Source organism: Octodon degus, unplaced genomic scaffold, assembly GCF_000260255.1.
Source record: "Octodon degus isolate 3935 unplaced genomic scaffold, OctDeg1.0 scaffold00104, whole genome shotgun sequence".
NCBI classification, from domain to species: Eukaryota; Metazoa; Chordata; class Mammalia; order Rodentia; family Octodontidae; genus Octodon; species Octodon degus.
In genome coordinates, this window is record NW_004524680.1 from 6,301,760 (window position 1) to 6,318,398 (window position 16,639).

The following is a 16,639-nucleotide window of genomic DNA, read 5'->3' on the forward strand; positions in this document are numbered from 1 at the left end:
CCCGGCCGGCCCGCCGCCCCGCCGCCCCGCGGCCCCGGCCGGAGGAGACAGGTGAGCGGGCGCGCCCGGCTCCCTATTCCCGACACCTGACGCTAGCACCGGCCGCCCCCGCCCCATCCTATTCCGCGCGGCCTGCGCCTCGAACTCTTGGCCTGCCCGTAGCCCCAGTCCTGGGTCCCTACTCCGGGGGAGGATAACCCCTGCTCAGCGGGGCGCAGACCCCCTAGTTGCCCCGCCCCCACTCCTTGGCATCTTCCCTTCCCTACTGCACCTGCCAGACCTCGTCCTCATTCTGGAAGCCTTCTCGAGCATCCCAAGCCCCCACCCGGAGCGCGCGCCTCCCTTTAGACTATAGCCCCCCAGCTCATCCATCAACATCCTTCTCAACTCCAGCTTTTTCAGGTTCCTGGAGAGGAGTCGGACAGTGCTTTGCACCCCAATCCCCGCCGGTGCCCCTCCTGCCCTCTCTTAACTTCTAAGAGATCAGACTTTTTCCGCCACTCGCAGAATGCCCCCGTTCCTCTCTGCACCAGCGCACACGCTCTCTGGCAGTGTCCCACTTTGACTCCAACCGAGCCTGCCCCTCTGGGCAGGGGACTGTCCCTGCTCTGGCTTTTTGGAGATGCCTTATTTCTCGAGGCTGACCTTGGCTCTGGCGGAAGAAGCCAAGACATCAGTGCTCCTGGTCCAGAGCCTGTGTTTTGGAGCGGTCCCTGTGCGTACCTCTGGACCTCAGCACACATGGCATCTTTCGCTGGCACCCCTCATCCTCTCGCCCTTGAGCTTAACCCATTCCTTTCCAGGGCTTACTGCACTTGCTGGACTCCTGAGGGGCACACTCCAGTGAGGGATTTTCCCGGACAGGTGTGCTCAGATGCGGGGCCACGGGCTGCTGGTTGGTGAGGGGTCAGCGAAAGGTGGGAGAGTACACCTGGTGGTTTAGGGTTTGGGATTTTTCCGACCCGGCCACTGATGGAGTGTGGATTCACAGTAACAGTGAGACATTTCTGAATCTGTTTCTCAGCTGAGTCGAGCATTGCAGCGGCTACTTATTGGAGTGGCCTTCTCTGGGCCAGGGCCCAGGAAGCCAGAGGGTTTACAAGCTTAGTGACTGAAGCAGGGTCAAGCAAGTGATTGTCTTGGCCTGGAGATTCAGATGGCTGGGAGAAATTGCACCGGACCTTCCCAGTTGAGTTGTGAATGTGCTCTGTACTTTTACTACCTGCAGCTGTCTCCTCTGGCCCGTCTTCCACTGATGGACAGGTAGGGTGTGGTAAGAATCTTGCCCTCTGTTATTTTGTTCTTTTAGTAGGCAAAAGTAAGAAAAGGCTGGAGGATTGATTTACTGATTAAGAATTGTAGCAGGTGATCACACATCAGAACCAGGATCATCCACCCATCTGAAACAAAATGTGATAATTTCCTCACTTTTTTGTTAGATCTGAATTAAAGTATTGAAGGAGCAAGCAGAGTTCAGTGCCAGGGAGAGACTTTGCGGAAGCTGTTGGAGAGTGGGGAGGAGCAGCGATTGTGGCCTAAAGCTCTCTGGGCTTCTGGGAAAGAGACTCAGGCATAATAATAAATCCTGGGCTTCTTTCTGGAGAGAGGTTGAAGGAGTAGGTTGTCTTAAAATCAAGCTAATTGTTTTTGTGGTTGTTGCTGAAAAGGAAAGACTTGATAGTTTGAAATGCATATTAGATCTGCTGAGGTGGGTATGTCTGGACTGTATCCTAGGGTGGGTGGGTGGATGGTGTTGTCCAGGCTGCCCAGGACCAGCTCCCGGGCCTGTAGTATTCATTTGCTCTCTTCCTGTCTTTTGCTGAGATGCTGTGTGCTGCAGCTTTGACCCTTGTCGCATCGCAGAGAGATGGGAGATTAGGCCTGGTGATCTCCAGGGGGACTAGCAAGCTTTTAACACCCAATAACTTTGCTTATTGGTGAGGTTAGGGTGGGGGAGGGGTGGGAGAGCTGCTGTATTGGCTTCTGCCCCTCCCCCGGAGCAGGGAGATCCCGCCTCCACCGGCCCTGCTGCTCTGCAGGGGAGGAGAGGGCTGCGGCGGTAGCAGCAGCAGCGGTAGCAACAGCAGCTCCCCCATCCCGGTTGGAGGAGAGAAGCTTGGGAAGGTATCTGAGCTGATGTTAGGTTGTTTGGTACTGAATTGATTTCATCTGTGTCGTCAGAAAGGCTGCTGGGGAGGATGAGGGGCAGTGTTGGGAGTTCGGGCGGCTGCTGTTGTCAGTTTTCAACTGAGGTGCATCTGTCTGTCGGTGCCCTCCTTCACTTGCCCCAAAGGTCCAGATGTCCAGCTTTGGGTAGCCAGCAGGGACAGTTTGTGACAGCTTCAAGGACTGGCACTGAGTGAGGGTAACTAGGGAGTAGTGTAAGTGACAGCAATCCCACCAAATTGCCAGTGCCCTCTTTGGGAACACCCCTGGCAGAGCCTGTTTATAAGTTGTGGAGTCAAGATGTCCCAGCAGCTGTGTTGTTAAAGGTTGGTGAGGACACTGCTCTGAGCTTGCCTCCTTGGTTCCCTGGATTTTTTTTTTTTTTTTTAATCACAATGTGATTATGTTGATGAGGTGTGCTCAATGAAACACCGTGAAAAGGGCTGCTGTGACTCCAAGCCAAAGATTATGAGAGCATTTTAGTTGTGTTGGGTGAAAAATCCAATGGTGGGAACAAGCCTTGTGGATAAAGAGCAGCCTTGGTGGGGAGGATCTGTAAACAGGAGTCTGCAGAGGGCCCAAGCTGCTGCACCTCCCCCACTGGCTCCTAGACAAGGTTCCCTTGTTTAGATTAGTGTAACTGCCCCACCAAAATCAATGAACAAGGATCTTTTCAGACGTGGAACTTTGAGAATTAAAAAAAAAAAAATCCAATTCTTAGCCTCTGTTGAAGTGAGGCACACTTTCGGAGAACCCTAGGACCTTCTCCAGGCCAGCAGAAGAGAAACTAGACTAGCTGTGCCCAAGGCCCCCCCAGGCCCTGCCATTTGAGCGGGGCTGATGTGAGAAATATTTAATGAAGGTCTAATAGTGTTTATGATGTGGCTTCCTTAGCAAGTGACCTGTGAAAGAGGTGTTTTAAGAAGATTAAAACATGCACTGATTTAGGGGCAGCAGCATAACCAGCTTACTGTTTTCCTATCAACAACGATTTTTCCCTCAGCTTGTATTCCCTACCTGGTGAGAGCAGTGGGTGGTCCGCTTTGGTTTGTCTTGCAGGGTATGGATGTTAAGGTCCACAGTCAGTGTGGATCCTTGTTCAATGAGGTCAGCTTGAGATAAGCACAGTGCTGGGTTTTTCAGAGAGGTTGTGGGAGCCAACACAAAACCCTGAGGTTAGAGAGAAGGGCTGTTGGGCACACTGCTGTGTGACTTCGGATCCTTGGATGAGAAAGAGGAGTTTCTCTTTTGAAGAAGAGTGCAGCTGTAGTATCTTAAATGTTGTGACAGCTCAAAACATGTTCCTCCATGAGGCTGCAGGGAGCCAAGGAAGGTGCTCTTTGTGCTAAGAGTCAGGAGGGTGCTGGCCTCCGAGGACGGAGGTGTCCCTGGTGGATCCCCTGCAGCCCAGGGGATTTGCATACCCTGCTGGAGTTGCTGGATGCTGCCACCTTCCCCTCCCACCTCTGCTTGGCCAGCAGCCCAGGTTGGAAAGGCATTGTTTAACCCAAGTCTTGGTGTTTTCATCCTCCTAAACCTGTTGAGGGATTTTGCTGGCATCTAGAGGAAACTGCATTCCTGAATCCAGGCCCAAGGGTGCTTAATTTACTGTGCTCAAAAAGTGCCTTCCGTGTTGGGATCCTGCTGCTCAATGTGGTTCTACATCTGAATCCGGTTCTGCCTCTGAATTCTAGAGCCACTGGATTGGTGGACACCTGCATTTTTCTCATTACAGAGGAGGGGAAATTTTGAGTAGACAATGCACAGCAGATCCTTGAAGCATAATAAAGAAGAGTTAAAAGGTTATGCTTGCCTGGTTCAGGTGTAGTGTCACTACTTTGCCACACAAATCCTACTGCACAGTAGGAAGTATCATTTAGACATTGTAAGCCACTACGTGGTAAATGAGCTGTGTATTGCCAGCAGTTAGGACAGTGTAATCTAAGGAGTACAATTTTTGGTTTCAGGTGGGAAGGAAATGTTTTTTCAGCACTTTATTATGTTTGGTTGGTTTTATTGTCATTGTTCCTGCTGGGGATGGAACTCAGGGCCACCAGTATGTATGTGCCTATGGGCTGCATATACAGCCCACCATCTTTTTTTTTTTTTTTTGAAGGGAGTAGTTTTTGATATCTGCACTGGAGAGAAGTCATTTTCCAAAGTATGTTGGACACAAGGGGAAGGACAGACTTGGTATCAGTAGAAGGCAGCTGTTTTATCAATGGTACTGGGTTAAATTAGAAATATTTTATATTATGTTGAAGCAGAGGCTGTTCAGCATCTGGCTCCCATGTTCCATAAAATAACCTTGAGAAGCCAAACTTGGTGTGGCACACCTGTAATCCCAGCATTTGGGAGGCTGAGGCAGGAGAGTCTCAGGTTGGAGACCACCCTGGGCACTTGAGCAAGACCATGTCTCAAAAAGAATTGCAGACATAGCTCAGGAGTAGAGTGTGGGCTCAACTCAGTACTGCAAAATGAAAACAACAACAAAAAGATTCAAACTTTGAAAAACTGTGGCCATATTTAAAATTATTGGCATGTCTAAATATTTATGATCAAAATTTTAGATAGCTATAAAAGATGTAATTTCTGTAGTAGGCATTTATGTGCCCTTGATTTTATTTCTTATTTATTTATTTATTTATTTAGTGGTATGGGGGATTAAACTCAGGACCCTGCACTTGCCAGGCAAGTGCTTATTCTACTGAGTTCTCTCCCCAGATCCCTTTGTAGTAGGCATTTAAAAGTTACTATTTTGTTGCTTTTTATTTATTTATTTATTTATTTATTTATTGCAGACCCGGGGATTGAACTCAGGCCCTTGCGCTTGCCAGGGAAGCGCTTATTCCACTGAGCCATCTCCCAGGCTCTTCTGTTGCTTTTTAAAGCATTAAATTCTCTAGTAATTTGATGCTATCATAATCCCTTTAAAAAGTAAACAGTAAACTTAGGTCTTTTTCTGTGTTAGTTGCACTTTCCCTTGTGGACTTTTATCGTAATATAATGTGCTTTTACACTGAAGAATCTTTTAGTAGGCTGGCCAGATAGCTCAGTGGACTAAAGCACCTGCTTAGGCAGACGAAGGAAGCAGGGTTCCATCCCCAGTGTGCAGTGCTATGCTTTCCTGCCCTCAGGACATGTTCCGACATTGATTGAGACTGGGTATGGTGGCGCATGTCTGTAATCCCAGTACTTGAGAGGCTGAAAACAAGAGAATCACTGAATCTTATCTGTGTAGTGAGACCCTGTAGATCCTGTACTAAATATATTAAAGAAAAAAATCTTTTTCTTGGTAATTTTTCATACTTTTTTGGTGACAAAAGTATATGTAAACGTTTGTAATCTTAGACTATGTTGACTCAGTCTGGAAAAGTGTGTGTCATTATCAGTACAGAATTGATCATAGAACCATAAATGTGTCTTTGATCTCAAGTACTTATTAAATACACAGAGAAAAAACACATTGAAATGGGGTCTCAGAGACCTGGGTGGGTGTCCATTTAAGGTATCTCAAGTAAGGGAATTGCTGAGCCATCTGGTACCAGGTACATGAAAGGACTGTCTCCTTGTCTGGGTGGGGAAGGACAAATGTGAAGCTGACTTTGGGTGCAGGTAGGGCCCACCAGGGCACTGGGATTAGCAGGGCAATTTCTCAGGCTGTTCAGTTTTAGGAAACAGTGTATAAGGAAGCTTAGCTCCCTTAGAACTCCCTGTGCCTTGGACTGCTCTTGTGCTGCACCCTGTGCCTATAGATGCAGGGTATATATTCCTGCAGTACTGCTCTGCTCAGTTGGGGATAAGCCCTCCCTAGTTTGTCAAACAATGGCACCAGAGAGCTGCTCTTACACTTTAGTATATAACTGTATTTTCTAAACATGCTGTGATAAAAGGGGAAAGAGGGTGAATTTTGTGACTTGGTGCACCATATGGTTGGTGGCAGGGCATTTTTATTTGGGTTGGGTTAACATAAGCCTGTGGAATTACACCTTGAGTTAAATTTTATTTTACCAGAAGATGTACTAGAAACAGAAAACAAACAAACAAGCAAAAAATAGACAGGTGATGGGCTTCCTGTAGGCTCTTGCCCAGTAGTGTACTGTCTCCTTCACAAACACTGGGATTGTTTGCTTGTCTCTGGGGTTAGGGCTTCTGGGGACTGAGTTAGAGGGATGAGGAAGCATCTGACTTGGGGAGGCGTGCTAGAAAGGTAGACCCCTTCCATGAGAACCCAGGAAGAGACTTTTGTGGGCAGCATCACCACTTGGTGTCCCCATTAACTTGCCCGCATCTGAAGATGCTGCCAAAGCAGAAACTTCCTATTTTTAGCCTAAAAGCCAATAGAAATTGGGTGTTAAATACACTTAATAATTAAACAGTGACCTAAAATCACTGTCACACTCAGAAATGCAGCATGAGTTGGATAGAGAGCAGTGGAACTTGGCATTGTGCTTTTTTTTTAAATTTAATTTTTAAGAGAATACAAAATAGTAATAAAAAATTAGAAATGATACAGAATTTCACTAAACAAAATAATATGAATTTGACAGTATCTGTTGTATTGCATAGTGGTATCTTCAACTTAGTTGTTCAGATTACCAGATATATGCATGCAAAATTGGAAAAAGAAAGTTATAAGAAATAAAGAAAGAAGGGAAAAATGAAGAAAAAAATTAAACATTAACTGTACGATTCCATAGACCAGCAGAGGTCCGTGGTGCAGTTATCTAAGCCATCCTGCATACATACATACATACATACATACATACATAGAGGTATCTCTTTCCCCCACTTCCTGTCCTGTCCTCCTCCTCTCAATAATCCTTCCTTTTGGATAGATTCATTCTTCCCTTTTCAGAGTGGCTATTGTACTCTTCAGGTTCTTATACTAGGGAGACAGTATGATGTTTGTGTATGTGGGTCTGATTTACTTCACTTAAGAGTATGGTCTCCAGTTATATCCATTTACTGATTGAAGCCTCAAATTTTATCCTTTTTATAGTTGAATAATTCTCCATTATGTAGAAATACCACATCTTCTTTATCCATTCCTCAGCTGATAGTCATTTGCTTCCAAGATTTAGTTATGTGCTGTTATAAACATGGATGCATGTAAATCGCTGTGGTATGATGTTTTTCAGTTCTGGAAAATTACTCTGGAGGGGAATAGGTGGGCTGAAGGGGACCTCCAATCCTAGCTTTTTGAGGAATCTCCACAGTGATTTCTATAGTGGTTATATCAGTCTTCACTCCCACCAATGGTGGACAAGGGTTGTTTTTTCCCATAGTCCCTCCAGTGTTCGTTATTGGTTGACTTCTTGATGATAGCCATTCTTTTCTGGTGAGATGCAATCTCAGTGTTATTTCAATTTGCATTTCTCAAATGACCACTGATGTTGAACATTTTTTTTCATATATTTATTTGCCGTTTCTCGTTCTTACTCTGAGAAGTATATATTCATTTCAGATTGTGCCATGGTCTTTGACCTAAAGAGAAGTTCTGCATATCTAGGAGTCTCTGGCCTTGCTCAGCTGTGGTCATGAGAGTTGAGTTGCCCTGGGGCATGGCCCCATAGCTCAGCCTGAGGTTCTGCCTGTCTTCTGGGCCTCAGGTCTGGCAGGTAAGGACCTTCTGAAGACTAGTGCCTCCACAGAATGCAGACAAGTATCTTGGGAGGCAGACAAACATGTCCTCAGGTTGTGGCCCATGCCTTTTGTCCTAGGGATAAGTAGTGATAGCCAATTCCAACACTATCTTCTAGGAATCCTGTGTTGTTTAAACAGTGTGAATGAGATAGGGGGAGGAGCCTTAGGGGAGATTTGGCCTCCTGCCCTCTCCTCAAATGCTAATTCCTGACCTACTTTATTTTTTTTCACTTTGGGCGTCAGTACCGAAATTAAGATTTCAAGCTCTTGACTCTTTTTGTGGTAGTGGGACTGCACCCGTGGCCTCACATGAAGTAGTCAAGAGCTCTTCCACTGAGCCACATCCTCAGCCCCTTTTAAAAATTTTGCCAGTCTTGCTAAGTTGCACAGGCTGGCCTCAAACTGTAATCCTCCTGTCAGCCTTCTTGTAGCTGAGATTACAGGTACACACCACCATGCCTGGCTGGAAAGCTTTGAGAAGTGCTCTGGATTTGATTGTTTCTAGAAATTTCTATTCTCACCTGGGGTTTTACTCCATTATGCAAATCTAGTGAGGCTTGCTACAGGAATACTAGAATAACCACTAGTAGTGTCTTCATGTTGCTTATGTAAAGCCATTTGCATTAAAAGCTTGGAGTAGGAAGCCCTCCCCCAGCAGGCCCTGCACACCACTACCCTCTGCTGGATAGAGCCAGATCATGAGGTGTGGCAGGGCTGCTCTGTCTCTGCCCAGTGGCCCATTTGAAAGGCCATTCTGATTTGAGGGTGATAAGGGAGCATAAAGGTGGTGGTGACCTTGGTCACTGGCCTGGAGTGGACATCCCAGTGGGATAGGTGGCTCCCCAGGAAAACTGGAAGGAAGCTGAGCGCCGTCAGAGCGTTTCTTGCTCAGGTTGAGTTAGTCAGATGTTTAAAGTTTTTAAAAAAATATATGGATGGGAGGAGTCCTGTGCCCAGGCTTAGTGTTGGAGGTGCTGGTGGGGCCAACCCTGAGTTTGTGCCCATGGCCCAGAAGCTACTGGCTCAGGAGCCTCAGCTTCTGAGATTACAAGCATGCACCACCTTGTCTGGCTGGAAGACTGAGAAATGCTCTGGACTTGGTGGCTTTGAGAAATTCCTGTTCTCACCAGGGGTTTTACTCCAGTATGCTCATCTGGTCAGGCTTGCTACAGGAAGCCCAACCTCTGTGCGCTGGAGTGTCTATCTGTCACTCTACAGTGGCCCTTGAAGGCTAGTGATGACACTTAGCCTGTTTGGCAGATCCTGCAAGGTTCTCTGTGCCCAGAGCCACAGGTAAGTGATCAAGCCTGGTGCGCATTTGGGTGCTAGGCTACATGGCGCCTCGTTCTCACCCTGGGCCGTACTTTAAAGTGTGGTCTGTTTTCTGCCCAGGACAGCGTGGAAGGGCCCCTCATCCTGCCCTCCACCTTAGGCCCCCATTATCCCTGCTGGACTCTGCACCAAGCCTGCCATGCCCATGCTATCCAAGATCCTGCTGGGAGGTAGGCCTCAGCAGCTGGCATGGGAGCAGGGGGCTATGCCCAGCTGGGCTGGCTCTCTGAGTGGCTCTGCTGGTCTCCTGAAACAGCCTTTTACTTTAACTCCGAAGCTGAGTCTTCCAGGCAGCATGTGTAGCCTTCGTGGGGTCCATGGCCATCATCAGGAGAGGCCGTGAGCCAGGGAAGGAAGGAAGGAAGGACTGGGCCCCTTGTGGTCTACTCTGCTCTGGAGATACTAGTGGCTATTCTGTGTTGGGCATCTGGACACTGCCACAAGGCAGGCACGGAGCCTCCAGAGGCCAGTGGTAGTACCCGAGCTGAACATACGATTATTCTTAAAACTTTTAATCAAGGACATTTTCAGACACCTGAAAGTAGTGAACTTAGTGTGCTTAGTGCTGTCTTCCCAACTCATTACCAGCCTCAGCAATTCTGTGAGTATATTGTTGGTCTTTAAATTGCATTGTTTGAGACAGTTTTGCTAAGTTACCCACACCTTGAACTCACATGCTCTTGCCTTAGTCTCCCCAGTGCTCGGATTGCAGGTATGTGCTACCACTCATAGCTTGAGCTATGTTTAAAGAAAATTAAGGGCTGAACATGTTGGTGCACATCTATATTTACAAAACTGAGGGAGGCTGAGGCAGGAGGATTACAAAGTTAAGCTCAACCTGGTTCTGTGACTCAGTGAAATTGTGTCTCAAAGTGGCTGAGAGTGTAGCTCAGTGTCAAGGCTCTGGGTTCAGTCCCCATTACTGGAAAGGAAGGTGTGTATGTATGTATGTGGAGGGAGGGCACTAGAAAGAAGCAGGCATGAGCTCTGAGCTTTCCAGAAAGCATGTGGGGAATAGGGTTAGGTAGCCCGTGTCGAGATGCAGCTAGTCCAGTCAGGCACTGCCCACGGGGCCTCAGCCTCCTGTGTGGTGTGGCATCTCAACACTTGGGGTGCTGGGCTGTATTGCTCACCATTCTATACTGGTCCACACTGAACAAGGTGGTGTGTTTTCTGCCCAGAAGAAGTACCCTTCATCCTGAGATGCTCTGTCCGAGTGCACAGTAGGTGGGCATGTGCGTGGGAAATGTAGGTAGTCCTTGCAGTTTTGAACATCCATTTTCAATACTTTTTAACAGTGTGTGAAAAATACTGGCAGCTTCTCACACAGTGGAATGAGGTGATGTGTAAAAATAATCAAGTAAAATTATAATCGTTTTTTTAAAGGATGAATGAAGTAGCCAGAAGCCACATTACCAGTGATTCAAGAGATAGGAGTAGAGAAGACAGCCCCTTACTGTCCCCTGGTCCCTGAACACCAGTGTCTGTGGCGCAAGGCTGCGGTCGGGTCATGGTGGCGGTTATGGGGTGGCATGGCTGGACTGTTCGCAGCAGAGAAGCTGGGTACTGATAAGGCTTCTGCGGGTGATGCCGGTTTGTGGTTGTCAAGCTCAGATAGGTTTCTGATTCAGATCTGAGGGTCTGTGGGAGAGCCTAGACACCAAGTAAATGGAGACTGTGGCTTCTGTCTGTTTATGATATGGCTTTGGAAAGGTTTTTAAAATATAACGTGGATTTTCTGATGATGTCCTCAGAACTCTGTCCACCTGGGAGTTTGTCTCTGCCCACATAGTTCTGCTTTGGCCATAGAGCCCTTTAGGCTTGGACTGCCTTTCCCACAGAGCATCCATCCTCCCTACTAACAGTTGGTTCATCCCTGTGCCCAACCAGGTCTCTGTCCCTTTTTTGCTTTTCTCTGGGATGAGTTCCTAGACAATATAGTTTGAACATTACCCGCTGATGTCACCAAGTGTGCCTGACAAGTTCCAGAAGTTCTCAGCTCTGATGGTTTAGACTGGTCCTTGCTGTTTTCTCTAAACTTAGAATGTCCTGCTTGCCCTCATCTCCACTCTGCTGCCCTCTTCTCCATGTACATCCTCTCCCCTCCCCTCTCCCACTTTCCCTGAGATGAGTTCTCACTGTATTGACCTGGCTGGTATTGAATTTTTTTGAACCAAATAACCCTGCCCCAGCTTCCCAAGATCTAGGATTACAGGGACATACCACTCTCTCCAGCTGTCTTTCTTGCCCTTTGTTTTGGTATGAACCTAAGGATTCAGCTAACTCCTAAAGGAGAGAACAAACAAGAAGACCTTCTTTTTAAACATTACAGAAGATTTTGTGATAATCAGATCACAGCCCAAGCTCCTTTAACCAGTTGAGTGACTATATGGCTGTCCTAGTGTTAATCGTACCTGGCTCATGGATTCCTTTGCAAGTTTGGTGAAAAACTGTGTGCCTCTTTCTCACAGCAAGGCAGACTGACAGTTTTGTACATACTTTAGGAGGTGTCTGTCCATCCAGGGAGGACACTTTTCAGCCGCCATCTATGGACCACAGGGGTACAGCCCCTCAGAGTGGGCCCCTGTGCTCTTTCTTTATCCCACATTGGTGCTAGCTGTGTCATCTGTGTAAGCTGTATTTAGTCACTACAGAAACAGAAAGGCTGCCGGGGTCACGGATTCCCTGAGATGGGGTTCTCTATTGACCTGGCTGGTCTTGAATTTTTTTGAACCAAGTACTCCTTTCTCAGCTTCCCAAGGACTAGGATTACGGGGATATACCCCTCTGTCCAGCTGTGGCTGGCCTTCTGCTTTAGTTCCCTTAGAGAGCATCTCTGAGGGACTGTCTTAACGATTTTTGTTGTAGGTGTTTATTGTTACTTTGAACAGTATTAATAGTGATGCAACATGGGGAATGCTGAGCTGTCATGCATCAAAGGTCTGTGTGGTCATCTGCTATCCAGAGTGACTGTTTGGAATGTGTCATGACAGTGACATTGGTGCCTCATGCTTACTTGTGGGGAAGTGTCCGGAGTTAAAATTAGCAGTGAGAACCAGAGAGGTCAGAGTTGTCCAAAAGAACTAGGCATTGTCACATTGCTAAATGTGGTGGAGATAAAACTTGGCAACTGAGGAGTGATAGTGGAGTTCTCAACCCTGAGCTGAACCAGGTGGGTGGGCTGGACCAGTCCTGAGGTAGGAGCCCTTGGTGAGATCCGTGCCTCACAGCCAGGTGTGCGCTACTATGCAGCGCAAGCCAGTAACCCAAAGCTTAGCTGTCTCAGAGGATTGCTTCCAGGACCCCACTGATACCAATATCTGTAGATGCTCAAGTACCTTGTAGTAAAATGGCAAGGTATGTGCATGTAATCTACACCCATCTCTTACAGGTTCATCTTCAGGTTGCTTTGAACTCTGTCATCACGTAAATGTAGTGTAATAGTCGTTGCGCTATATTGCCTAAGAAAAACGACAAGAGAAAAGTGTGTACATGTTCAATACTGGTATACTTTTTTCTGAATATTGCAATTTTCTGTCAACAATTGGGTAAATCTGTGAATGCAGCTCCCATGGATATGGAGGGCTGAATGTGGATGTAGTCCTTTATGAATCATGTCGTGTTGTTGCCATAGAAGATGTAGGCTATGTATTGTGTTAGGATAGTATGTTTGTTTCGTGGACTTGTGCCACAGTACGCACATATGTAGTCATATGTTACGTATAGCTTCTTAGGAGCTGGGCCAGCCGAGTTTGCATTCCATAGGAGCTTCTTGTTGCCGGAGTGAGTAGAGCATGTTTCAAGGAGGATGTCCATCTGTGGTCAGCACAGTGGCGCCCGGAGTTGTGTGTGCGCCCATGGGGCAGGGATGTATGTGGCTGGCTCTGTGTGTGTGCAGGAATTAGGAGGAATGGCATGGCACAGCTTTGCCTTGGCTCGCTCTCTGGCTGGGCTGCTCCCAGGGGGACCCAGAGCTGTGCCCCTTTCTAGAGTTGACCAGTCACTTCCCTTGAGGCTCCCTCTGGAGAGTCCACAGGAGACCCCCAGAGTCTCTCTGGCACATGGACACGTAGTTCCTCTTATGGCAGGAAGCCTGATCCTGGCCACCCTGGCTTCTTGGCCAGCTGGCCAGCTCTTCTGAGCCCAGCAGCACCCCAGAATCTCACTCGTTTATGAGTCATTGCTGTGAAATCTTTGGTGTGACGATCACTGATGGCTCCAGTGGTCTGTTACCCCAGCTTTAGCCCTACAGATTGGATTTGTTGTTGGAATACTCAGGTGGTGTCTTCATGCCTGCTAGCCTTTGCACCAGATGGAAGAGTGAGTTAAAGGGCTGCTTCGACAAGAGTTTTGCTCAGTCCGAAGGGTCATTTCTTGTGTAAAAAGGAATACAGGCTCAAGTGAACCTGTCCTTTCAAACATGTCTTGGGCCTCTCTCTCCTCCCCTCTACCCTCCAGCCTCCTCTGCTTAGGCCTTTGTGCCCACCACTTTCTAGAGCCACTTTTCTCACAGTCACTCATGTCCCCAACACCTGGCTTCCTAGTTTCTCAGTCCTCTTTACTCGCTCTGAGATCGGTCCCTCTAGGATTGCCTGGCCCCTCCACTTTCTGCCGGCTCTTCTGGGAGTGATGGGTCCTTCCTAACCCTCACCTCACGCATAACCAAAGACTAGTACCTGTAGATCCCAAGTCAAATGCTCCTGGGCACTCTGGTCCTCTGGGTACCTGTGCCCAGCTGCCTATCCGGCTTCCTGTGGCCAAAGATTCCCACAGAAAAAGGGGACTGTGCCCCCCCGCCCCACCGCCCGCAAGGACTCTTGCTCCACCACCACCTCCCACTGCCTGGTAATGGCACCATGCTGAAAAGCATGTACCTGGGAGGTCACAAGTGCCAATTCTCCTGTTGTGTGGCCACAGTGGGCAGCAGACAATGATAGCACTGCATGCCGAAAATAACTTGGGCCAGACAGCACCATCTAGAACCAGACAGTTCTGTGTATAGAACCCAGCCTGCCAGCATGGAGTAGGCCCGTAGCCTAAATGCCACCAGTTAAATGGCTGGGCCAGCTGCCAGACAGGGAAAGCGTGCCTTGCATGTGCAGTCCCAATAAGACCCAGAAGCCTGTCCTGACAGTAGCTCACCACGCAGTACATGCAAAGTGGCGCCTCAGTGCAGAGTGTGAGCATCCTTAGGAGCCACTCATGCTCTTTGCTGTGGACTTGGTGTTGCTGGTCCAGGCTTCAAAGGGAATTCCCCATGCCCATGGCTTTCTGTGAGCAGCAGAGGGAGTACACTGTGAGTATTGTTAGTATTTTGATTTTGATTTGCATGGATGCGTTTTTTCCTATGCTGGGGTTTTGTTTTTCTCCTGTGATTGTAGTTACCAGTATCTCTTCTGTGGCTTTGAGATTTTCATGTAGTTCCTTGTTTGGTAGTACCTTTTTGCATTAAATCTCTACTCCATTTGAATTTGCCCTGAGCTATGTAGGGCAGTCTGGGGCCAACTCAATGCCAAAGGCTTCCCAAGTGTCCCAGCAGCCTCTGGTTAATCTACCTTCCTTCCCTGAATTTGGGGTACCACCTGCATCTCCACCCAGATTCTCAGGTATGTTTAGGGCTGTGGATTTCCTTGTGCTCAACTGCTTGCCAATGAGGACTTTCTGGCATTTCTAAAAGTTGGGTGGGGCTGGTGGGAGCATGGGGGGAGGGACTGGCTTCTTCACTTGCCAGTACTGGCTGTTCTTATGCAATTTTCCAAACAGGCTTTAGAGCCACCTTGTATAATTAGGAACATGGAGGAATTGGAGAGAACCCCGCTGGCCTTGCTCCTGGAGCACTGAGGTAACAAGCCGTCACATTTGTACAGGACACTTGAGGCTCTGCAAGGGTTTCCTCACCTGGGCAATAGGTGTATTTTGTAAGGCGTATTCCTGAATACCAACTCTTTTTTGTTTTGCTTTGTTTCAATAACAAAAAGTTATGTATATGAACATGTTAGACTATCTGCCTTTCCCCAGGGAAGGCCATAGTCTTACTGGGATAATGTAGATTGTGTAAATCAGAGTGGAGAGAAGGCTGTGATGCCAGACTGCCTGAGTTCTAAGCTTGCATCTTTCTTCCAAATGACTTAGTCTTTTGTGCCTCAGTTTCTTTGTAAAAGGGGGCTAATAGGTGGATACTCTATAGTAGATGACCATGATGGCCCAAGGGGGGGGAGGGAGAATACATACACACACACACACACACACACACACACACACATATACTTTCTAGAGTGGAAATTGGCTCATAGGAAGGGATTTACGAGGTTTAGCTACAATTACTGAACACCTACATGAAGCAGTATAGTAGGCAGTGTTTCTGAAGAGATCTGCCCAAACACAGGGTTTTGCTGCTCCCAGGAGAAGGGTGTGAGCTCTGGGATGGGGAGCCGGAGGGCTTTCTGGAGCTAATCTGAGCTAGCTGGTGTCTTCTGAGGAGTGGATAGGGCAGAGCCCAGTGTCCTGCACTGAGGGAACTGCTTCCTGACTTAGACAAGGGAGCAGCAGGTCAGGGCCTCAGGACAGACACACAGATGGAGGCCACACTGGACCACTTGTTCCAGCAGGTGCTGTGTGAGGAGAGTCCTGGTGGTGGACCTTGTTGGTGCACATCAATCCTTATGTGGATCCTGAGGTCTGTGCTGAGGGGCAGACATGTGACTGGCAGGGTTGAGGATCAGCTTGTCCAGAAGGGGAAGGCAGGATCTGGGTGGAAGGAGGGTTTTGGGGGTTGAAAATAATGAGGGCTTAAAGGGACCTGGGGAGCCCACAAGTGGGTGCGGGAGGGTGGGAGTAACATGAAGTTGTCATTGGAGCTTGGCAAGAGGTGTGACCTGCTCCTTCCTAGGGTCCTCTGGGGCTGTGCCCTAGGAGGGCTGGGAGCCTTCCCCAGTCTGGCCCCTGGAGGCCACCAGTCTCTGGGCACACCAGGGAGCCTGCTGCATGGTAGCATCCCTTGGAGAAGATGAGGGCTGAAAGACATATCTAACCTTTTATGGTCTTTTTTTTTTTTTCTTGATAAACTTCTGAATTGTCCCAAAGAGTATCTTTCTTAAAACACACACACACACACACACACATTCAAATAATTTTCATCCCTGTAGCTATCTGCTCTTTATCGTTCAATCAGCTAACGAGGCCAGAACATCAGCACCCTGGGTGCTCAGATGTTCCCTGAAGAAGTTTGGACATACTCACCTTGCAAGGAGAGTGAGGGGCCTGCCTGGGGCTCAGCAGGACCTGGAGCTGAGAAGGCCGTTTGTGGGGAGGGGAGGGCACAGTGTGCTCTCTTGCCCTGGCAGGTGAGTTCCTCTCTGAAAGCGCCTTCCTCCCCAGGTGAGCTCACTTGTCAGACCATCAGGGCAGCTGAGTCATAATGTCGTAAATTATCATCTGCCAGGGAGGTTTTGTTAGTTGTGGTTATGTCTTCTCCCTGTTAAAATTAGTCTTTTGA

The 16,639-nt window shown here is 48.0% G+C and overlaps 1 protein-coding gene across 1 annotated transcript in view; it reads left to right on the plus strand.

Moving 5' to 3' along the window:
* The first annotated feature begins 9 nt into the window (after nt 1-9).
* Slc45a4 (solute carrier family 45 member 4) overlaps nt 10-16,639 on the plus strand; it is an 82,749-nt gene continuing 66,119 nt past the window's right edge. Inside the window, exon 1 of the mRNA XM_004638925.2 lies at nt 10-51. The gene's annotated coding sequence lies outside the window, so the exon portion shown is untranslated. The remainder of the gene's footprint in view (nt 52-16,639) is intronic.